This window comes from Helianthus annuus, chromosome 10 (assembly GCF_002127325.2).
Source record: "Helianthus annuus cultivar XRQ/B chromosome 10, HanXRQr2.0-SUNRISE, whole genome shotgun sequence".
NCBI lineage: Eukaryota > Viridiplantae > Streptophyta > Magnoliopsida > Asterales > Asteraceae > Helianthus > Helianthus annuus.
Genome location: NC_035442.2, coordinates 49,040,776 through 49,063,780, shown reverse-complemented (window position 1 = coordinate 49,063,780; position 23,005 = coordinate 49,040,776).

Below are 23,005 nucleotides of genomic sequence, written 5' to 3'. Positions count from 1 at the left end.
TGCTTAACTCTTTCATCTGTTAATCCATGTATTTTTTTTCCATCGATGATCTACAATGAGCATGTGTATCAACATTAATTTATGATCAACATATAAGATATACACACGTGCATCATTATATACATGTGCATAAACATTAAATACCTTAATAACCTATGTTGACAAACTATGCACATGTGCATATTAACATATTCTGTCAATCTATGCACATGTGCATAACTATATACCACACAATTATACCTTATTAACATATTCCAAGATGAAATGCACATTCGCATAACTGTATATCACACCAAAAAACACCTAGATAAAACTAAATACCGATTACAGATCTTTGATACATAGGTGAGACTCCTATTCAAAGTCATATGCATCAACATTATCTACCTTGTTAAACTATTATTTCAAACTATGCACACGTGCATATTAACCTATTATAACAATTTATGCACATGTGCATAACTATATAGATCACAAATTTAGTTTATTATCCTGTTATGTGTAATCATATTCTGTCAAGCTATGCAAATGTGCATAACTATATGTCACACAAGTATACCTAATCAACATGTTCTGTGTAAGCCTGTTCTGTTAGAAAAATATGCACATGTGCATTATATAGACCACAACATTACCTTATTATCCCCTGTTCCGTGTAAGCATATTATGTCAAATTATGCACATGTGCATAACTATAGCTATGCACATGTGCATATCTATAGCTATGCACATGTGCATTAACATGACATAAGTTATCAACAGTTATAATTCAGTAAAAAAACCCTAACACTTACCAAATCAAATTTCGTGTTGCCCATCATATCTATCATTATAATCATGTTATTTGCTAAAATTCATATGCACATGAATGATATTATTAACTTTATTTGCTCAAATTCACTATGACACACTCATTGGATCATCTATTTTATAATCATGTTGCCCTAATTACGAACGGATTAAAAATCCACAATGCTTAGAATCACATTGCCCTAATTACGAATGGATGAAGAATGTACGGTCGATGATTATGTTCCTAATATATATTATACGACTGACTTTGGACGAAATTTGGGAACTAACCTCGATTATATGACCATCTGCAGGTAAAATCTCAAATCTGATATAAAATCTCGATCGAGATGCTTCGATGCCTCGATATGGTGAACTAATGATGGTGAAGTGATGATTTATTCGAGACGATGATGTAATCGACGAACTGTTGAGTATTATTGAGAGATTCAGGGACGAACTGTTGGTATTGTTGAGAGATTCAGGTTGAATGTTTAGAAATTTTGAGAGATCTGCATCTAATCATAGGTTGGAGAGAGTGGACATGAAAGTTTTTATTAAATGTAGTTTAATTACTGATTGAAGTCCGATGGTAAAAGGAATCAGGTAGCGAGTTTTTTTAAAACTTGTTTGTTATTTACAAAATTGCCCCCTGTTCACATTGGTTCTCGCGGTTCTCGCAATAAAGGTGGTTCTCGCATGAACCCTACCCTATATATGTATACATATATATATATGTATACATATGTATACATATATATACATAGCCGGTAAATTAAAACTGGAGCTGGCACAATTCGCAGAATTAGAAGCTTTTGCACAATTTGCTTCTGATCTCGATAAAGCTACTCAGAATCAATTAGCAAGAGGTCAACGATTACGTGAATTGCTTAAACAATCCCAATCCGCCCCTCTCGCGGTAGAAGAACAGATACTTACTATTTATACCGGAACAAACGGTTATCTCGATTCATTAGAAGTTGGACAGGTAAGGAAATTTCTGGTTGAGTTACGTACTTTCTTAAAAACCAATAAACCACAGTTTCAAGAAATAATATCTTCTACCAAGATATTCACCGAGGAAGCGGAAGCCATTTTGAAAGAAGCTATTCAGGAACAGAGGGAACGTTTTATACTTCAGGAACAAGCAGCCTAAACAAATTGATCAACCTTTTCAAAAAAAGGGGGTACTCAAGCGTTTCGGATTCAAATCATTCAAAATTTATATATATACATATATATATATGTATATATATGTATACATATATATGTATATATATATATATATATGTATATATCATATATATATATATATATATACATATATATACATATATATGTATACATATATATATATATATATGTATATATATATATATGTATACATATATATATATGTATATATATATACATATATACATATATATGTATACATATATATATATACATATATATATATATATATGTATACATATATATATGTATATATATATATATATATAACTCTGTTACTTAGTATAAACAGGAAAATAAATGCATCATATCACATATAACTCTCGTTTATCCTTTCGGAGGGAGGGGAGTCATCTTGCCTTTGGCTAGTCTATCTCACTTAGACTATGCCTTAATTGGCACTTTAATTTAGGGTATTCTTCTCCCTACTAATGTCCTTGCCTTGTCTTTTCTTTGAAAAATGTTTGGCTCATGGATCTTGACACTTACGTGAATGCAATGAAAAACTTTTTTGTAAATTGTTTTCGTGATAGAGTCCTAGTGATTGTAGTCTAGACCCGAGAAGGAATCCTAGTTCACTACAATCGAAGCTCTGATACCAAACTGTCACACCCTAACTTTTGCGGAAGCGTATGATGTGTGACTTGTTTAATACCATTGCATTCAATTATAATAACAACCATATGATCAAAACGATGTTCATCCATTCATTAAATTTAAAGTATTACAACACTATTTATTTAAGCTTCAAACAACACAACCTTCGACTAAGTTACAAATTAACAAATGTGGATGACATCTAAACTTGGAATTTACTTCTAGAAACTACACCAGCGCCCAAGATCCAACTTGTTACCTGAAATACATGTAATTTTGGAAAACATCAACAAAAGTTAAGCGAGTTCATGCGTTTTGTTTGAGTACTGAAAAACTTGTAAACTTTTAAGAGACTCCTTTGAAAACAGGTATGAAAAGCATTTATGAATAGATCAAATTAACGTTTTACAAGGACATTAAAGCATGTGAAGACATAGGGAGCACACACAATGAGTAGGCTTATACCCTCGTCGATTCCCTCGACTATGTCGAATTCCCCTTCGACTATGTCAATTTACCTTGACTATGTCAATTTTACCCTTGACCGTTGTCGATTTACCTCGGCCGGGACACCGAAGCACTCAAGTGGTCACATAAGTACCATGAGTGGGGTTCGGTCGTACCCGTTAGATCTAACGTTCATCCCCAATTAAGAATTAATGGCATTTCAAATTTAATCTATGCTCACATGATCTAATAGTTCATTTCATAGTCAATTCATACCGTTTAAACATTCGTAACTTGTATTCCACCCCCGAGAGTTATAAAACCAAAAACAGTTCAGAGAAAAAGGGGGCATGAACTCACAGTTTTGCGTTCTTCAATCCGACGTAACTCACGCTACTATTAGTGTGCACGACTACCTACAACGTACTATGGTCTATTAGACAAGCGGGTCGTGCCTTGACATAGTATTAGTTAGTGTCTTTGAGTTACGTTTCTTTGTGTCTTCAATACTATTCCAAGTTAAATAATTATTTGTTAAAATAATAAATATTTTAACTTAAATTATATTTATTAAATTTTTGGAATAATAGTTAAAACAATATATTTTAACTTGTTACTTTTCAAGTACTTATACATGTATTTCCTTCCCAAGGATGGGTGTATTCGTATTCGTATTTGTGACAACCCTCACAATTCCAGGTATCCGTACAAATTAATTAATATTTAATTAGTGCTTAATTACTGTGCTTGATTACAATTACGATTAAACTACTTTCTGTTTTCTAATACATACATACTTATGCATCACACTTTATTATTGTCAATCCATTTATTACACACAAACAATAGTGACAAACTTGATGCACAAAAGCACAGTTAGCACAGTGAGCGGATAACCCAGAAACATGCTGACAATGCCAGCACCTAGACAGACAATATTTTGAGGCCAGTGTGAGCCAGGGATAGAATACTACACTAGTAGGGAGTGTAGGGAGGTGAGGATCATAAAACTGCGTCACTAGGAGATAGTTATAGTGACCGGAAGAGCCTAAAACATACTTAAAGTGCAGAATTCTGCACTAAATACCAAAATTCAGCATCTAACAATACTAGTAAAGTGTAAAAACTTGGCAAAATAGTCCTAGACACTTTCCAAAGTGTTGGGAATTTAATGTGTTACTAAAAACAATATAAAAGACACTTTAAAGCTTTATTTAGCACTTTAACGGATCAACACCAAACCGAACAACCGGACTTTACCCGGAACATAAAAATATTGCCAAATACATTGTTTTTACTCTTCTGAGCTAGTTAGGATCCCCGAATACCCTAACACACTTTATATTATATAACACACTAAATCATTAACAATATCGTTGGAAAATGAGAGACACGTTACATGTTGGTTAATGAAGATACTTGGGTTATAAATAAACACATAAGACATTCATTCTCTCACTTTCAACACCCATCAACACAAAGCTTTCTCTCTTCCTTCTTCCCCCATTCACAACCGCCAACACCCTCCACCCTATCACCACCATCAACTTTCATTCAAGCCATTTTCCATACAACCAAAGGTGCAAGAGGTCCAACAAGCAAGCTTGGTGCACTCGGAAGCTCAAGGACCACTCTAGTTTTCTTTTATCCACCACTTTTACGCTTTGTTTCTCCCCTAGCCTTGTGCTAGTAGTAAGTGCTTAAAAACTTCATCTTGTTCTTATTTTTAGTGGTTAATAGATGATTGAATGGTGAAATATTAAGAAACACTAAAGAACATAAAATAATCTTGAAACATAAAGGATAAAGAGTGGATAAAGGGAAGATGTTGTCACACCCTGTCTTTTGCGGAAGCGTATGATGTGTGACAAGCTTGTTATCATTGCATTCGATCATAATAAACAACTACATAATTAAAATGATGTCCATCCATTTAGAAAATTTTGAATATTACAAACGCTTGTTATTTAAGTTTTTAAACACAACCTTCGTCTAGGTTACAATTCAACAAAAGTGGATGACATCTAAGCTTGTAGTCTACTTCTAGTTACGACACTTGCGCCCAAGATCCATCCTGTCACCTGAAATACATGTAGTTTTGGAAAACATCAACATAAAGTTGAGCGAGTTCATGCGTTTTGCATACCGTGTATGAAAACATGGTATGTATCTTATATAAATAAAGTATTCTTGCAAAAATCAATTTTTCTTGTGTACACCACGTACTAATTGAATGTTTGAACAAAGACATTACGGCATGTGAGGACATATGGAGCATTAGTGTTGGCTCCTTTAAGGCATGTGAGGACATATGGAGCATTAGTATTGGCTCCTTTACTGTGTCGATTACCCTCGACTGTGTCGATTAACCTCGACTGTGTCGAATTCCCTCGACTGGGACACCGAAGCACTCAAGAGGTCACATAAGGACCATGAGTGGGGCTCGGCCGTACCCGTTAGATCTAACCCTCGTCCCTAATTACTGGATGTTTTTAATGGCTTGGTACTAGTTTTCACCAAGACTTTATGGCATTTTTAGTATTAAGTCTATGCTCACATGATCTAGTATTTTCTAGGCATTTCTTAAAGCACATCATACTCGGTCCTCGTTCTCACCAAGTGTGCTTCTCATATTTTTGTATTCTCGATTCGTATTGCACTCGGTACTCGTTCTCACCAAGAGTGCTTCTTGTATTTTTACCACTTGTAAAAATTATAATATTTGTAACATGTATTTCACCCCCGAGAGTTATAAAACCAAAAACAGTTAAAGAAAAGGGGGAGCATGAACTCACAACTTTGCGTTCCTGCGTCGTAAACTTCACCGGAGTTGCTTATCTAGCGTCGTGACCTAAACGCGTTTTATTAACGTTAGTCACTAGACTTGTATCGCACAAGTGCAAGTCACTATCTTTTGTATTTGTGTTCTTGTGTTAAAAATATTTATATTTTTAACTATTTGTCTTATATCATTTTCTCAAAAATAAATATACGTATCTTGTATTTTACACCCGAATTATGTATTTTGTCCAAGTAATATATTTTCATAAATATATCCTCTTGTATGTGTCTAAGCATGTTGTATGTGTATTTTTGTATTCTTACTCTTATGAGTATTTAGTGTATTTTTAAGTCCTAATACACTATTCATGTATAATACATACCACATACACTTAGCACAAAATTTGGTGATAAATAAATATATATATCTTTCTCGAAAATATACATACCTAATATCAATTTAAGTCTTGAAGAAATCATCATTTCTTTACTTGAAGTTTACACAAAAATTAGGGAAACCTTGGTAAACATTTTATATGCATTTTAGGGAATAAGTTTCTCAAAACTTATATTTTTCTAAGTGTCAAAATTTTATAGAAATTTTGACAGAGTTTCCCCTAAAAATGGAGGTTTCCCATGTTTTCGAAACATGTGTTTATTTTCTTTTAAAATCATCTCATCAATCAACAACTTAATCAAGACTTACCGCAAGCCAAAAATCATGTAAATCACACTATATCATGAACTTGAAGTTTTTGTAAAAACTTGTAGTAACTTACCATGTTATTTAGTAGGTTTAGTTACCCTTAAAAACATGGTTGTTTGTTTGTAAATCCCATTCTTGAAGGATTTAGTCATTTACAACTTGTAATCACATTTCTCAAAAATATTTCTTTTGTATTTTTCTTGTTACATAAGTGTTTATACACTTATTTTTCTAATAAAATAGTGTAGTTTTATGTAAAAACCAAGATCTTCTAAAAATCACATTTTAAACTTGATTCTTTTAGAAAACCACCCATGAATCTTAGATTCACAAGATTACTAGCTTGCTTTGTTTAATATTTTCCAAGAAATCATTCACTCATCAAGTTCATGTCTTATCAAGAAGATGATTATTTTAGGTTGTTACATAATCATCCTCCCACTTGCTAGATTAAGTGTTTAAACATCATCTAGCAAGCTTCATGTGATGGTTAAAATCATCAACTCAAGAAATCAATAAGCAAGTAACATACACTCACTAAACAACATCATTTTAGCAAGATTCCATCATGTATCATCTTATATTTCAAGTTTCATGTGTATTTCTTTTAGTGTTCTTATGATAATCAATATGTTATATCTTTTAACCACTCAAAATATGAAGTAAACAAGATCAAGAGAGCCTTACCACTAGCTTCAAGCTAGGGAAGAATACTAGAACTTGAAGATGACAGAATGGTTGGATAAAAGCAAACGAAGAAGGTCCTTCAAGATCTACAAGCTTCCAACTTCCTAAATCACCTTCTAGTACTTCATGTGAACCTTAGAATGCTTGGAAGTTGAATGAAAATGGGTGGTGTATGTTGGGTGGGTGTGAACCGAAAACAAAGGAGGAAGAAGGAGGTCGAGGGAGTGTAGTGAAGTTGTTTGTGAATTGAGATGTGAAATGATTTGGTGATCTAGGCCGCCATACTTATAGAGATCTCTTCTATATTTTGTCCAAGATATCAAGTAAGTTATCTAATAAAATATTGAAATGAAATCTTGGTGGTGTCCTCCACTTGGGGCCGTAAATGGTGAGGGGGGGGGGTAATTGTAACTTGCAAGATCTTTTTATATCTTTTGAAATCTCATAGAATCTAAGTAATATCAAAATGAATCGATGTGAATCTAAGGATGATCTCTAGTGCATCTTACAATATCATATAAAATTAAAATGAATCCAAGTGAATCTAAGCAAGATCTCTAGTGTATCTTACAATATCTAACAAAATCAAAACAAATCCAAGAAAGATCACTTAATATCTATGAGTATCTAAGTAATGTCATAATGAATCTAAGGAGATCTAAGAAAGATCATATGATATCTTTGGCAAGATTTTGGAGATTTAGCAAGATCACAAAATCAAAAGTGGGGCCACTAAGGTGACTATCCACTATGTGGGGGGGGGGGGCAAAGTGTAACTTTCAGACCTAAATTTAAAATAACAAGTTAGTTTACGAGTGAAATTTTTAGGGACTTGTGTGTTATTATGTTATAAGGCTATAGGGTGTGAGGGACATGGTTGGGTCATTAATAGCCATGTAGGATCATTAATGGATTGCTATACCACCCCCTGGTCTCATCCACCATGATTCCCATGGATTAAACCATGACAACCATGGACCTCCTTTCCTTATTTAATATTTTCTTTCCTTTTTACAAAAATGAATTAAAGTAATAGAATAGTGGTTTGAGTCATGACCACACCCTTAGGATAGTGGTTTTGAATGATGGATTAGAAGTAGGTGATATGGCACTCATGTGGAGGGTCATGGTGATCATGAGGGTCATGACCATACCATATAGCCTAAGAGGTGTTATGGTGTTCGGGGACCATAACTAGTTCAGAAACATTAAAATAATGCTTCTAGTAATATTTTTATGTTCCGTGTAATGTTCGGTTGTTCAGTTAAATACCGGTTTGTTAAAGTGCTAAATTGCACCGTTTAGTGTCCTTTATGTACCCTTTTGTAACCCTTTTAATTCCCAACACTTAGGGAGATATTCTGGATAATAAAACGACATTTTTGCATAACATTTCAGTGCCAAAATGCTGATTATAGCTGAATTATGTAAATTTCTGCACTTAAAGTGCGTTTCGGGTGCTTTTTAGTGCTTATTTTAGCTTCCGTAATGTATATATATTAACCCTTGCATGTACTCTTGGGTTTTAATGTATTTCTGACGTTGGACCTACACCTAGGCCCCAATTTTATTGTATAACTGCTTTCTGCAGAATTGTTGACGCAATATGTCTTACCGGTGAGTTTACTATTATTTTTGACGCAACGCTCTCGTTTATGCATAAAGCAATATTCTGTAGTATAAAACGTACATGAATTTACTTGCATGGGATTCAGAAACTTATTTGTCTTGCAAATTAGATCATGTATGTTCATTAAAGCACGGATCACTGTTCATTTAGTGTACGGAATGTACGGAAAAGTGACGGTTGTCACAGTCTCCCCCCGTTAAAAGAATTTCGTCCCGAAATTCAAGCTATGCCATCAGTCGCAGGGGAGTTGTGAAACCAGTATGGTCACTTATATTCAAAACACGTCTTCATGTTCTCATGTCATGTATTTTATCATGCTCAAGTAAATCAATCATGTCTTTTCTGCATCTTGTGGACTCTTGGTCCGAAATCTCAACAGGTTCTATAGTATGTCATTGACGTGAATCTTATTTGTGGGAACTATGATTGTTCCTTGAGTCAGACTCCTCTAAAGACTAGACACATGAATGTGTCGCGATCACTACTGATCTTTTTCTGGAAGCTTCATCTTGTGAACAATGGTTCTGATCCCTACGCCGGGGATTCAACCTTTTTGTTATCCAAATCACACTACGCCTTCTCTAGGCGCGGCTCTCATTTTAGTCATACTTCCTATCTTAAATTCTTACGATCTCTGCCGCTCATCGGCGTAATCTTTCTGTGTTCTGCGGGCTGTCTCGATATGATCGCATATCTGAACGACCTTGCCTCTAGATTTTCCTGGACCATCTCGGCCAGTTGATTGATTATTTCCAGTCTCCGTTCAACAAAACGGGAATTGACTCATTATGTTCCATTTAAAGCTTCACACGAAGTGGTTTAGACGTCCGCGTGATAAATACTGTTGTAGGAAGACTCCACTAAGGGTAAGTGAGTGTTCCAACTTTTTATCAAAGTTTATCACACAAGCACGTATCTTGTTCATACATTCTACATTGTTCAACAGCTCAGTTCATATTCGAGTTCTTACGATCATCGGTGTGCTGCATTCCTTGTGATCAGTAAAGATCATGCAGCGTTTTCTTTCAGGAAATAATGTCTAGTTTGCGGTGCGTAATTACTGTATCCATATCAAGGTCTCTTCTCATGATCCCTTAATCAATGTGTCGCGTATGCAATGTTGTGGTCTCGTTGCATCGGCGTACAATCGAGACTTTGTCGAGAGGCGTCACATAATTGCAACTCTAGCTCCTTAGCTCTTGGTTGTAGAGTTGGCATGAATCTCGTTCTTTATCCATCATGTATCTTAAAGTTCTAACTTCGCGAATTCGAAATCCGCTTTTCGTTATCATAGCGCATACTGTTCTTTCTCTAAGAGTTATAGGGTAAATCGCGACTGTTGCTCACGACCTTCCTTGGTCGTTGGCCATATGAGAATGTAGTCAATAAGTATATGGCTTATCTAGGTATGGCTTACACGTTCGATTCATGAGGTCCATGAATATTGCCGATGCATGTGTTAAGCCTAATGGTACGACAAGGAACTCGTTACGTTCGAAGCGAGTCCTAAAGGTCGTTTTAGGGGTATTTCCTTCTTGTATTCACCGTTATGGACATCCTGTCCTCAAGTTGATCCTTGGGTGGCAACTAGGATCTTACGATTTTGTCTGTTTATGTTGCCAGTCCTTGGCAAAGGATTCTGATTCTCAATCCTCTGGAATTTATGCAAAATGGAACTGCCAACTTTCTCCTCATATCCTTAACTAAAGGCGTCATGTCCTAAATTTCCTCTGTCTGGCAGCTCTTGCAGTTATGTCCGAAGCTCATGCTTTACGGACGAAGCTAGTCGGTAAGACGTAATTCAGCACTGGTGTTGCTCTTAGCACGAGGTTTATCCTAACCTCCTCTTGTTGTTGCGGAGGGGCGTTCCTGGCAAGTCTTCAGAAAAGTCTTCTGGAACTTCTTCCGTCACGGGGATGTTCTCAGGCTCTGCAGTCAACTCAGAGGCGTTTCTATGCCTCTTCGACCAATGAAGGATGTCGTAGATCCGCCGCCTTACGGGGTCTAGCATCCTTGCGCCTATTGCAGTAAAGTTGGGTTTCATCGTTTGCAAGAGGGATGCGTCTGATTTTTCTCGTATTGACGACTTCAGCTGTATACTTGGATTTCCGATCCATGCTAACTATCATATTATGACTTCACGAGTCAATGGTAACAGAAGGTTCCGGCCCTCTGAGTGCCTGATTACGCTCCTTAATCGCTTCGACTGCTTAAACTATCCTTCTATATGCCCATTTCTAAAGAATACGGGACGTCTATCTTACTTGAGACTAGGCCAAGCAGTTTCTTAAGTTCTAAGCACGTAGGGTTAAAGTTGATGCCAGTATTAAAAATAGATGCATAAGGGTGGTTAATAGGGAACGTACCCGTAACCGCATCTGGATCCTGGCATGGTTCACGAGTTTCGATCGTGAAAACCCTTCCTTGCTTGTTTCTTCTTTGGGCAATCTTTCCTAAAGTGCCCTGCTTCACCACATTTGTAGCAACCGGGTATTCTCTTATTTCTTCCATCTGGGTCCTTCGCCCAACAGGCGTCCTTGTTGTGCCATTCTTTTCCACACTTTCCACACCTAGGCTTAAGACATCGTCCTTTATGGTGAAAAGTGCATTCCCGGCACCTCGGCTTAATCCCCGAGTAAATTTTACCACCGGCCCTATTAGTGGCTCCATCAGTGCTCCTGCCATGTGGCGAATTCACTTTCTTTCTTTTGTTTGCTTTAGAGCTTCCATAACTGACTTGGGTGCTCATCTTTAGGTTTGAGGACTTCCTCTTCTTGTTGCTTGATGACTCCACATGAGTCCCTTTCTTGTTATCCTCAGATTCCGAAAATTTTCCCGCTCGTAGAGCCTCTTCAGTAAGAGTGACACTCATATCGATAGCCTCTGCGATGGTTGAGGGTTTTGAGGTAGTAACCATGCCCCTGATCTGGGGTGCAAGTCCCCAAATGAATCGTTCAATCCTTTTGAATTCCGGTTTGACTAAGTAGGGGACGACTCTAGACAAGTCGTGAAATCGCTGGACGTATTCAGAAATCTTCGGTCCGTCCATTTTCAAATTCCAATACTCCACCTCAAGCTTCTGGATTTCAGCCCTAGAACAGTATTTCTTCTCCATCATTTCCTTGAGCACGTCCCAGCTCAGTGCATAAGCAGCATCTGCACCAAGGGTTTGAACCTGAAGGTTCCACCAAGAGAGTGCGCCATCCAGAAATAACCCTGAGATATAGGTAACACTCTGTTGGGGTGAACAGTTACTCATTCTTAGAACTGAGTCAGTCTTCTCTGCCCAATGGACAAACACAACGGCACCTCCTGTGCCATCAAAATTTAAAGGCTTGCAGTCCAGGAACTGTTTATAGGTGCAGCCAGTTGGAGGGTTATTCCCAGTAGTGCCATTGCTGTGCTTAGAGCGGAGGGCTTCATGTCGTGCAATTGTCTGTGAGATGCATTCTTGCAGCTCGGCTTCTGTTCTTGGTAGCGTACTGGTGTTCGTGTCTCGCCTGGGCGGCATTCTCTTCTGCCACAATGGTATGAAGTAGGTTAGACAACATTCCAGGTGTCTATGGGGTACATAGCACCATAAGCCATCATGTAATCACCCAATTTCACATGTATATATAATCAATGTATGAGCGAGGAAACAATTACTGAGCCTTCACATAGGCTTGCCAACTTGGCTTATTATTTGTAATAAAATGAACTCGAGGTTACATCGCCTCGGTCATTTAGGTTTCAGTTATTTCCCGCTACATTGGTTTTCTTAGGTCTTTAGCTTTACTGGTGCGTATATTTTCCCTTAGAGGGGGTTGCTCGCGTAGAGGTGATAGAGAGTGTAACGTCGCTGAATCCTTTTGAATGTTACTCATCTTTTCTTGCTTAAATGTTTTCCTCAAACGTCTCATACACAGGTAGACACGGAGTAGGTAAGACAGGTTTCCTACTTTCTAACGTGCTAAAGCACTGATCTATGTGTTGTTCTACCAGAAGAAGGTGAGGACACCTATAGATTAATTTTGTGTGGTTTTCATTAGCTCAACACGCAGAGTCCACCAGGATTTCTGTGCACTACAAGTCATTATTACGTGGGCCCCCGTAATAATAAATTGTCTTGCACAGTTACCCCAATTTTCTCTCGTCCAAGCAGATGATCGATCTAGGAGGGGACACTACTGTCCTTTTACTCCTTACCATGGAAAGGACCATTGCGGTGGTCCACGCGCTAACATTCGCTATCGTTACGCGCGTATAGGCACGATGATTAGATGGAATAGGATTAGAGAGGATTCCTAGTAGTTGGAGGGGCACCTTCGTGATGAATACTTCACCTTCCTTTTCTGGTCAGGCATGTCGTCAATTTTGCTTCACATAAGCCGGAGGGATCTCGTCCCGTTGATTCAGAATTCGTTCAAGGTTGCCGCCTCTGCCTCGTCGTCACTATCGTAGTCAGGCACCTTCACGACCGAGAGAGAAGAGCAGCCATTTCCTACGGAAGCAAGCTCAGAATCTTGTTTGGTAATCACTCCCAGCCACGAGCCTTGCAAAGGACGCGAGGTCGATAGCTTCATCGTGCGAGTCACGTATAATAATAGGAGTCGGAGTCGAAAGTATCTTATTCACGTCAATAATCATTCCGTACACTTATTTGTATGTATGTATATCAATAACAAATATGCTACTTAGCATAATCAAGCAATTTAATGCATTATATCACGTGTAACTCTCGTTTTGGGGGGGTCATTTTGTCAAGTCTAACTTGTGTAGACTATGCCTTGGTTGGCACCTTATTCTATGGGTATTCCTCACTAATGTCCTTGCCTTGTCTTTTCTTTGAAAAGTGTCTGACTCGTGGATCTTGGCGCTTTCGTGAATGCAATGAAAACCTTTTTGTAAAATGTTTTTGTGAGAGAACTTTAGTGATTGCAGTCTAGACTCGAGAAGGAATCCTAGTTCACTACAACCGAAGCTCTGATACCAAACTGTCACACCCTCTCTTTTGCGGAAGCGTATGATGTGTGAAAAGCTTGTTATCATTGCATTCGATCATAATAAACAACTACATAATTAAAATGATGTCCATCCATTTAGAAAATTTTGAATATTACAAACGCTTGTTATTTAAGTTTTTAAACACAACCTTCGTCTAGGTTACAATTCAACAAAAGTGGATGACATCTAAGCTTGTAGTCTACTTCTAGTTACGACACTTGCGCCCAAGATCCATCCTGTCACCTGAAATACATGTAGTTTTGGAAAACATCAACATAAAGTTGAGCGAGTTCATGCGTTTTGCATACCGTGTATGAAAACATGGTATGTATCTTATATAAATAAAGTATTCTTGCAAAAATCAATTTTTCTTGTGTACACCACGTACTAATTGAATGTTTGAACAAAGACATTACGGCATGTGAGGACATATGGAGCATTAGTGTTGGCTCCTTTAAGGCATGTGAGGACATATGGAGCATTAGTATTGGCTCCTTTACTGTGTCGATTACCCTCGACTGTGTCGATTAACCTCGACTATGTCAATTTCCCTTGACTGTGTCGATTACCCTCGACTGTGTCGATTAACCTCGACTGTGTCGATTAACCTCGACTGTGTCGATTTCCCTCGACTGGGACACCGAAGCACTCAAGAGGTCACATAAGGACCATGAGTGGGGCTCGGCCGTACCCGTTAGATCTAACCCTCGTCCCTAATTACTGGATGTTTTTAATGGCTTGGTACTAGTTTTCACCAAGACTTTATGGCATTTTTAGTATTAAGTCTATGCTCACATGATCTAGTATTTTCTAGGCATTTCTTAAAGCACATCATACTCGGTCCTCGTTCTCACCAAGTGTGCTTCTCATATTTTTGTATTCTCGATTCGTATTGCACTCGGTACTCGTTCTCACCAAGAGTGCTTCTTGTATTTTTACCACTTGTAAAAATTATAATATTTGTAACATGTATTTCACCCCCGAGAGTTATAAAACCAAAAACAGTTAAAGAAAAGGGGGAGCATGAACTCACAACTTTGCGTTCCTGCGTCGTAAACTTCACCGGAGTTGCTTATCTAGCGTCGTGACCTAAACGCGTTTTATTAACGTTAGTCACTAGACTTGTATCGCACAAGTGCAAGTCACTATCTTTTGTATTTGTGTTCTTGTGTTAAAAATATTTATATTTTTAACTATTTGTCTTATATCATTTTCTCAAAAATAAATATACGTATCTTGTATTTTACACCCGAATTATGTATTTTGTCCAAGTAATATATTTTCATAAATATATCCTCTTGTATGTGTCTAAGCATGTTGTATGTGTATTTTTGTATTCTTACTCTTATGAGTATTTAGTGTATTTTTAAGTCCTAATACACTATTCATGTATAATACATACCACATACACTTAGCACAAAATTTGGTGATAAATAAATATATATATCTTTCTCGAAAATATACATACTTAATATCAATTTAAGTCTTGAAGAAATCATCATTTCTTTACTTGAAGTTTACACAAAAATTAGGGAAACCTTGGTAAACATTTTATATGCATTTTAGGGAATAAGTTTCTCAAAACTTATATTTTTCTAAGTGTCAAAATTTTATAGAAATTTTGACAGAGTTTCCCCTAAAAATGGAGGTTTCCCATGTTTTCGAAACATGTGTTTATTTTCTTTTAAAATCATCTCATCAATCAACAACTTAATCAAGACTTACCGCAAGCCAAAAATCATGTAAATCACACTATATCATGAACTTGAAGTTTTTGTAAAAACTTGTAGTAACTTACCATGTTATTTAGTAGGTTTAGTTACCCTTAAAAACATGGTTGTTTGTTTGTAAATCCCATTCTTGAAGGATTTAGTCATTTACAACTTGTAATCACATTTCTCAAAAATATTTCTTTTGTATTTTTCTTGTTACATAAGTGTTTATACACTTATTTTTCTAATAAAAATAGTGTAGTTTTATGTAAAAACCAAGATCTTCTAAAAATCACATTTTAAACTTGATTCTTTTAGAAAACCACCCATGAATCTTAGATTCACAAGATTACTAGCTTGCTTTGTTTAATATTTTCCAAGAAATCATTCACTCATCAAGTTCATGTCTTATCAAGAAGATGATTATTTTAGGTTGTTACATAATCATCCTCCCACTTGCTAGATTAAGTGTTTAAACATCATCTAGCAAGCTTCATGTGATGGTTAAAATCATCAACTCAAGAAATCAATAAGCAAGTAACATACACTCACTAAACAACATCATTTTAGCAAGATTCCATCATGTATCATCTTATATTTCAAGTTTCATGTGTATTTCTTTTAGTGTTCTTATGATAATCAATATGTTATATCTTTTAACCACTCAAAATATGAAGTAAACAAGATCAAGAGAGCCTTACCACTAGCTTCAAGCTAGGGAAGAATACTAGAACTTGAAGATGACAGAATGGTTGGATAAAAGCAAACGAAGAAGGTCCTTCAAGATCTACAAGCTTCCAACTTCCTAAATCACCTTCTAGTACTTCATGTGAACCTTAGAATGCTTGGAAGTTGAATGAAAATGGGTGGTGTATGTTGGGTGGGTGTGAACCGAAAACAAAGGAGGAAGAAGGAGGTCGAGGGAGTGTAGTGAAGTTGTTTGTGAATTGAGATGTGAAATGATTTGGTGATCTAGGACGCCATACTTATAGAGATCTCTTCTATATTTTGTCCAAGATATCAAGTAAGTTATCTAATAAAATATTGAAATGAAATCTTGGTGGTGTCCTCCACTTGGGGCCGTAAATGGTGAAGGGGGGGGGGGTAATTGTAACTTGCAAGATCTTTTTATATCTTTTGAAATCTCATAGAATCTAAGTAATATCAAAATGAATCGATGTGAATCTAAGGATGATCTCTAGTGCATCTTACAATATCATATAAAATTAAAATGAATCCAAGTGAATCTAAGCAAGATCTCTAGTGTATCTTACAATATCTAACAAAATCAAAACAAATCCAAGAAAGATCACTTAATATCTATGAGTATCTAAGTAATGTCATAATGAATCTAAGGAGATCTAAGAAAGATCATATGATATCTTTGGCAAGATTTTGGAGATTTAGCAAGATCACAAAATCAAAAGTGGGGCCACTAAGGTGACTGTCCACTATGTGGGGGGGGGGGCAAAGTGTAACTTTCAGACCTAAATTTAAAATAACAAGTTAGTTTACGAGTGAAATTTTTAGGGACTTGTGTGTTATTATGTTATAAGAGGTGTATGGTGTTCGGGGACCATAACTAGTTCAGAAACATTAAAATAATGCTTCTAGTAATATTTTTATGTTCCGTGTAATGTTCGGTTGTTCAGTTAAATACCGGTTTGTTAAAGTGCTAAATTGCACCGTTTAGTGTCCTTTATGTACCCTTTTGTAACCCTTTTAATTCCCAACACTTAGGGAGATATTCTGGATAATAAAACGACATTTTTGCATAACATTTCAGTGCCAAAATGCTGATTATAGCTGAATTATGTAAATTTCTGCACTTAAAGTGCGTTTCGGGTGCTTTTTAGTGCTTATTTTAGCTTCCGTAATGTATATATATTAACCCTTGCATGTACTCTTGGGTTTTAATGTATTTCTGACGTTGGACCTACACCTTGGCCCCAATTTTATTGTATAACTGCTTTCTGCAGAATTGTTGACGCAATATGTCTTACCGGTGAGTTTACTATTATTTTTGACGCAACGCTCTCGTTTATGCATAAAGCAATATTCTGTAGTATAAAACGTACATGAATTTACTTGCATGGGATTCAGAAACTTATTTGTCTTGCAAATTAGATCATGTATGTTCATTAAAGCACGGATCACTGTTCATTTAGTGTACGGAATGTACGGAAAAGTGACGGTTGTCACAGATGTATGGTTAAATGATGTTGAAATCATGTTGATCTTGTGTTATTATGATTATCGGATGATGTTTGTTAGTAGAAGTAAGATGGTTCATCATCTAGACTTGCTAGATCATGTTCAAGAACATGAACTAGTAGGATGTAAATGTTAGCGTTAGGATCTGAGTTTGGATTGATTGTGATTTATGTTTGAATTTAGATGGACAAATGAAAGAGTAGTGCAGCGGAATTTAATGGAACCAAACTTTTCACAATCAAACAGAAGAAATGCTATCAATCATACATTTTCTAACACTGAATCAAATGATTAAATTTATTTTTAAACTCTTATTACAATGTGTGTATGATATGCAAACTCCCCCTCAGCCTGAGCTCAGTGTTTGTTCGTACAGAAAGAAGATGGTGAATGAGCTAAACAGAACAGTACAGAGTACTGTTCTATTTATAGGCACTTGCAAACCTCTGAGCATCTAAGCTGACGTCACCGTGAAAGTGACATCTAACCTCCTAACAAACTCTAACAACTGATCTATACAAATACTGCTTATGCTAACTACTGATATTACATTACAATGCATAAACCAAATATAAACTGCTGCTGCATCCTTCCACTGCTGTGAGCCTAGCAGATGTTGTCATGATCAGCAGTGCTTGATCCAAGGCAGTAGATTGAGCAACGGAGCTTTTAGTTCTTCTATCAGACTTTGTCTTGGTCAGTAGTTGTAGGTCAGCAGATTGCATGATCAGCGGATAGGAGGTCCGCAGATGTTGAAACCACTTTCAAGGCGAGAGACTTGCAACCAAACATCTGCTAATTTTGAATCTACTGTTGTGATCCAGTTTTGGCTTTTATTATCTGTTCCTTTGGTAGGGTTCAATCCCAACAATCTCCCCCTGGAACAGATAATGCCAAAACTCTCCATTATTGTAGATTTTTATTGCCTCAACAACAGTTCCCTTATTTGCCCTTTGAATTGTAGTTCGAAGGTTAAGGCATCTGTATCATCTTCATCCCTGCTAAGTGGAAGATCGAGGAGATCCCGCAAATCTTCAAGTCTTAGGCCAAGAGCATGTTCCCTTGTAAATTTCTTCACTTCGCCATCTGCCCTGACCATAGTCAATACGTGGTTCTGTTTGTCAGTTTTCCACTCTTGTATTTTTAGGCGAGATGGGTTTCTTGGGAGATTTTTATTTGTTGAGGAGTTTGGTGAGGCTGGCCTATTCATAACTGGCTGAGCAGTATGTGCAGATTTTTTCAGTTCAAATTCTTCTTTCAACATTACCAACGCGCCCGTTTGCACAACGGCTTTTCCAGTAAGAATTTCTTGAACTATTTCAGAACCTAACTGCCTTTCTCTCCTTCTTTTGTAGATGGCAGTACCAGCAGGAGCAGTGGTTCTTTTGAGATGTGGCTTTGATGATCCTTTCGAAACCTCTGCTCTGGAGTAGTCAGGCTTTTATGGAGCTTTTGGATCTTTCTTCCTTAGCTCTTCCAAACTCTTGTAGGTGGCACTGACCCTCGCTTCTCCCCACTTAGACACAGAGTTCTTTGACCCATATTCAGCAATTATCAGCTCCTCTTTCATTCTCTTCAGCTCTAAAGCTTTATCAGCTTCAACCCTTTTGAATTTTTCTGGGGGAGTCTGCTTGACTTTATTTTTGATCATTTCATGAATCCTGGCTACTTCCTTTTCAAGCTCAGGAATAGTCCAGTTTCTGAACATGTGCTTCTCCCCCTTGTATGTCTTGTAGGTCATGATGTTTTCAATGTAGTCTTTTCTCAAGGACTCATCTGCCTTTTCTAAGATTTGCTGACATACATTCTTTGCAAACTGTTCCAAAGCTTTGACCTGTGTAAGTAGAAACTGATAGTTTTGTTGATACTCTCTATCAGATTTCCCTTGTTTGTTTTTTATTGAGATATCCTCTGCTTGCTTGGCCTTGATTTTCAAGTATTCTTCAATATTGGTTGGCCTGGGATATCCTTCAATCGATGGCAAACTCCTTTTGGCAGGGTCATCCTCATAGTAGAAGGACTTTATTTCTTCTTTGACTGTTACAAGTTCAAAAGGAAATTGAACACCTACAGGAGGTAAGGGTTTGTATAGTTGAGCTGAAGAGAGAGGAATGGGTTTTGATACTGTGACAAGTGCTTGGGATTTTGAAGCTTTTGGTGGTGGTGATGGAGAATCATCATCTGATATGACAACCCTTCTCCTTTTTATATTAGGGAGCGCAGATGATGTTTTGGGTGGGTCAATGATTTGTGGTTGACCAATAGCTGTTGAAACAACTGGTGTTTCAACCACTGTTGTCATTACAGCAGATGTTTTGTCATCTGCTGTCTTCTGCTTTAGGGAAGGAATAGATGGTGATGGTAAGGCAGTGGTAGTGGTGTGTGTCACACCCCCAAAATCCACCCGCGGAGTACCACCGCTTGGGAGTGTGACTGACCAGGATCAAGCCATCAATCATATTGAACATAGCATAATATAATTAAGATAGTTCGTAAAACCCAATTCAATATAATTGATGTTCTATACCAAACATAGTATCAATAGCGGAAGCATAATAATGTAAACCCAAAGTAAATCATAAGTTCAAATATTCGAAACGTTAAACATAGTGTTCATGATCTGTGCTCCACAACGACCCGCTCCTCCTTGTGCAAGCTCCATATGATACCTAAGGTCCTGCAAGGCATGCAGCAGAGAGTCAACAACTAGTTGAGCGAGTTCACAGAAAATAAGTTCGTAATAGTAATGAGTATGTTCATCTAGTTGGGGGCTTCCCATGCATGTATGTACTAATGGTGGGGGTTTCCCATTGCCTTGTATATAAATATTACTAGTGGGGGATTCCCACGTTTATCTTTACTACTGGAGGTTTCCCATTATGGTACTTACTAGACTATTTGCAACCATGTGTTCTTCTTAATCCGAGAACAGGAATACGTACAAGGTCACGTAGGATTTACGTGAGTGCCCTTCCCCGAGGACAGTGGTACGCGTGGGGTTTACGTAGGATTTACGTAAGTGTCCTTCCGACCCGGAAGACAGTAGTAGGTATTAGTTTACGTAGGTTTTACGTAAGTGTCCTCCCGACCCGGGAGACAATGGTAGATACTAGTTTACGTAGGTTTTACGTAAGTGTCCTGACTATCCTGAGGACGATGGTCTATAGTCTAGCAATAGCGTAAGTACGAGTAATCAACCATTTCAAATAATCCAACCCAATTCCCAACCCGGGAATCCCATGCCTTGGCTGTGTGAACTCACCTTGGTTTGCTCGGTATGCTAAGTATGTGCTTGTAATTAATCAATCGCGTCCTAAAGTACGCACGTATTCATAATCAGTTTGAATTCATACAGTTCACGTATAAGCATAATCACAGAAGTACTAGCATGTATCCGTTATCACATAAGTCATGCACATTACTTAACAGCAGTTAAATAATCCAGTTAACATTTAACAGAGTTAAATCATGTTACTGTGCAAAATATCCAAATTGGCGAAACACGGATTTTTGGCAAAACACATAATTGACGAGACACATTCTGTTTCGCCAACTACCCTTGGCGAAACACCCCCTCTAATTCGCCAACCTATCCTTGGCGAAACACTTTCTGTTTCGTCAAGATCCCCTTTGACGAAACACCCTCTTGTTTCGTCAAAACCAAAACTGTTACAATACTAATGATCATGTCACAAAAATCCAAGTGGCCGACATCAACAGCCACCGCCAAATGCCATAGGACCGAAAAATATATAAGTCAAATAACTTGAGATGATCACGTGTAAGGTTAGCCGCCACCCACAAATTCGGTTCCCTATTATTGGGCCAAGCCCACAGCCAATTGGATTTGGTTGACCGCCCCATCCCACCAATCAAACAAGCGCATGACTTTGAAAAATAATATCTTAACACACACACATAATATATGTTACGGACATTGAATCATGAAGCATGTGCAACTCTATTCCATATTAATCATTACACTCAACAATGGCCAACATCTGGCAATATTATCTTGTTAGTATTGGACCAAATCAATGAATAGTCTGCAAGTTAATCACATGAAACATGGCACACATAATAATATCAATCGATTCCCACATATCTACTGACAATTTCATGCAAGAATGAAACATAAAGGCCGATAATTGCTTATGTTCTCATACTGTGATTGGGCCAAAATATACACTAGCCGGCATCTTATGACATCAATAATCATTACCCCAAACAAGTCACAATGATCAATACTACATTTACTATTATACTCGGACATTGAGAAAAACAATAAACACAGTAGCAAGCGACACGTGATGACCAAATAATAAACGTAGGGTAATAATTAACACTAACCACAGAGAATGGAAAAGCGACTATATAGATTCGGGTTTCCGGGAACACACGATCGCCGTCAACAGGTAACAACATGCTCTAGGGTTTCGCGTTTGTAGAAAAGTGATTCGTTGAATAGGCAATCCGGTATATAATCACATAATAGGCCCTTACTGGGCTTTTGGCGAAACTGGGCCGGCGAGACAGGCTTTGTTTCGTCGGATGGTTCTTGGCGAATCACAATTCTGATTCGTTGAGATGTTGTATGGCGAATCACATATGATTTGTCGGGTCCGTACTGGTTTAATCAGTTAAGTTTTCATGCTACATTTACACGACTAACACATTACTTTGCAAACACAATCCCACATGTTCATGCAACACAACGCGTTTCATCATAACACAACGTATACAATTACAAGCCAAACAAGTCAACACGTAAACAGTCAAAGTCAATGGTCAAGGTCAACGTGCATTCAATGCGAAAGTGAAAGTCGAAAGGTCGAGTTGTCACATTATCCCCAACTTGAAAGAAATTTCGTCCCGAAATTTGGTACGCACTCACTGAGGAAGCTAGGTAAGTTGTATTGTTTACTGGTTTTCCTGGGGTGTCACATCCTCCCCCCGTTGATCTGGAATTTCGTCCCGAAATTCCGCAGTAGTAGCTTCAGCCTCAGTAGTGGTTGCATTGGTTCCGAATAACTGGGGGTACTTTTCTGTCATCTGGTCTTCGCGTTCCCAGGTGTACTCTGGGCCACGTTTGGAGTTCCAACGAACTCGGACAAGAGGGATTCTCTTGTGTTTGAGGACCTTAACATCCCGGTCCGTGATTTCTACTGGTTCCTTGACGAACTGCAACCGCTCGTCGATAGTGAGTTCCTTGAAAGGAAC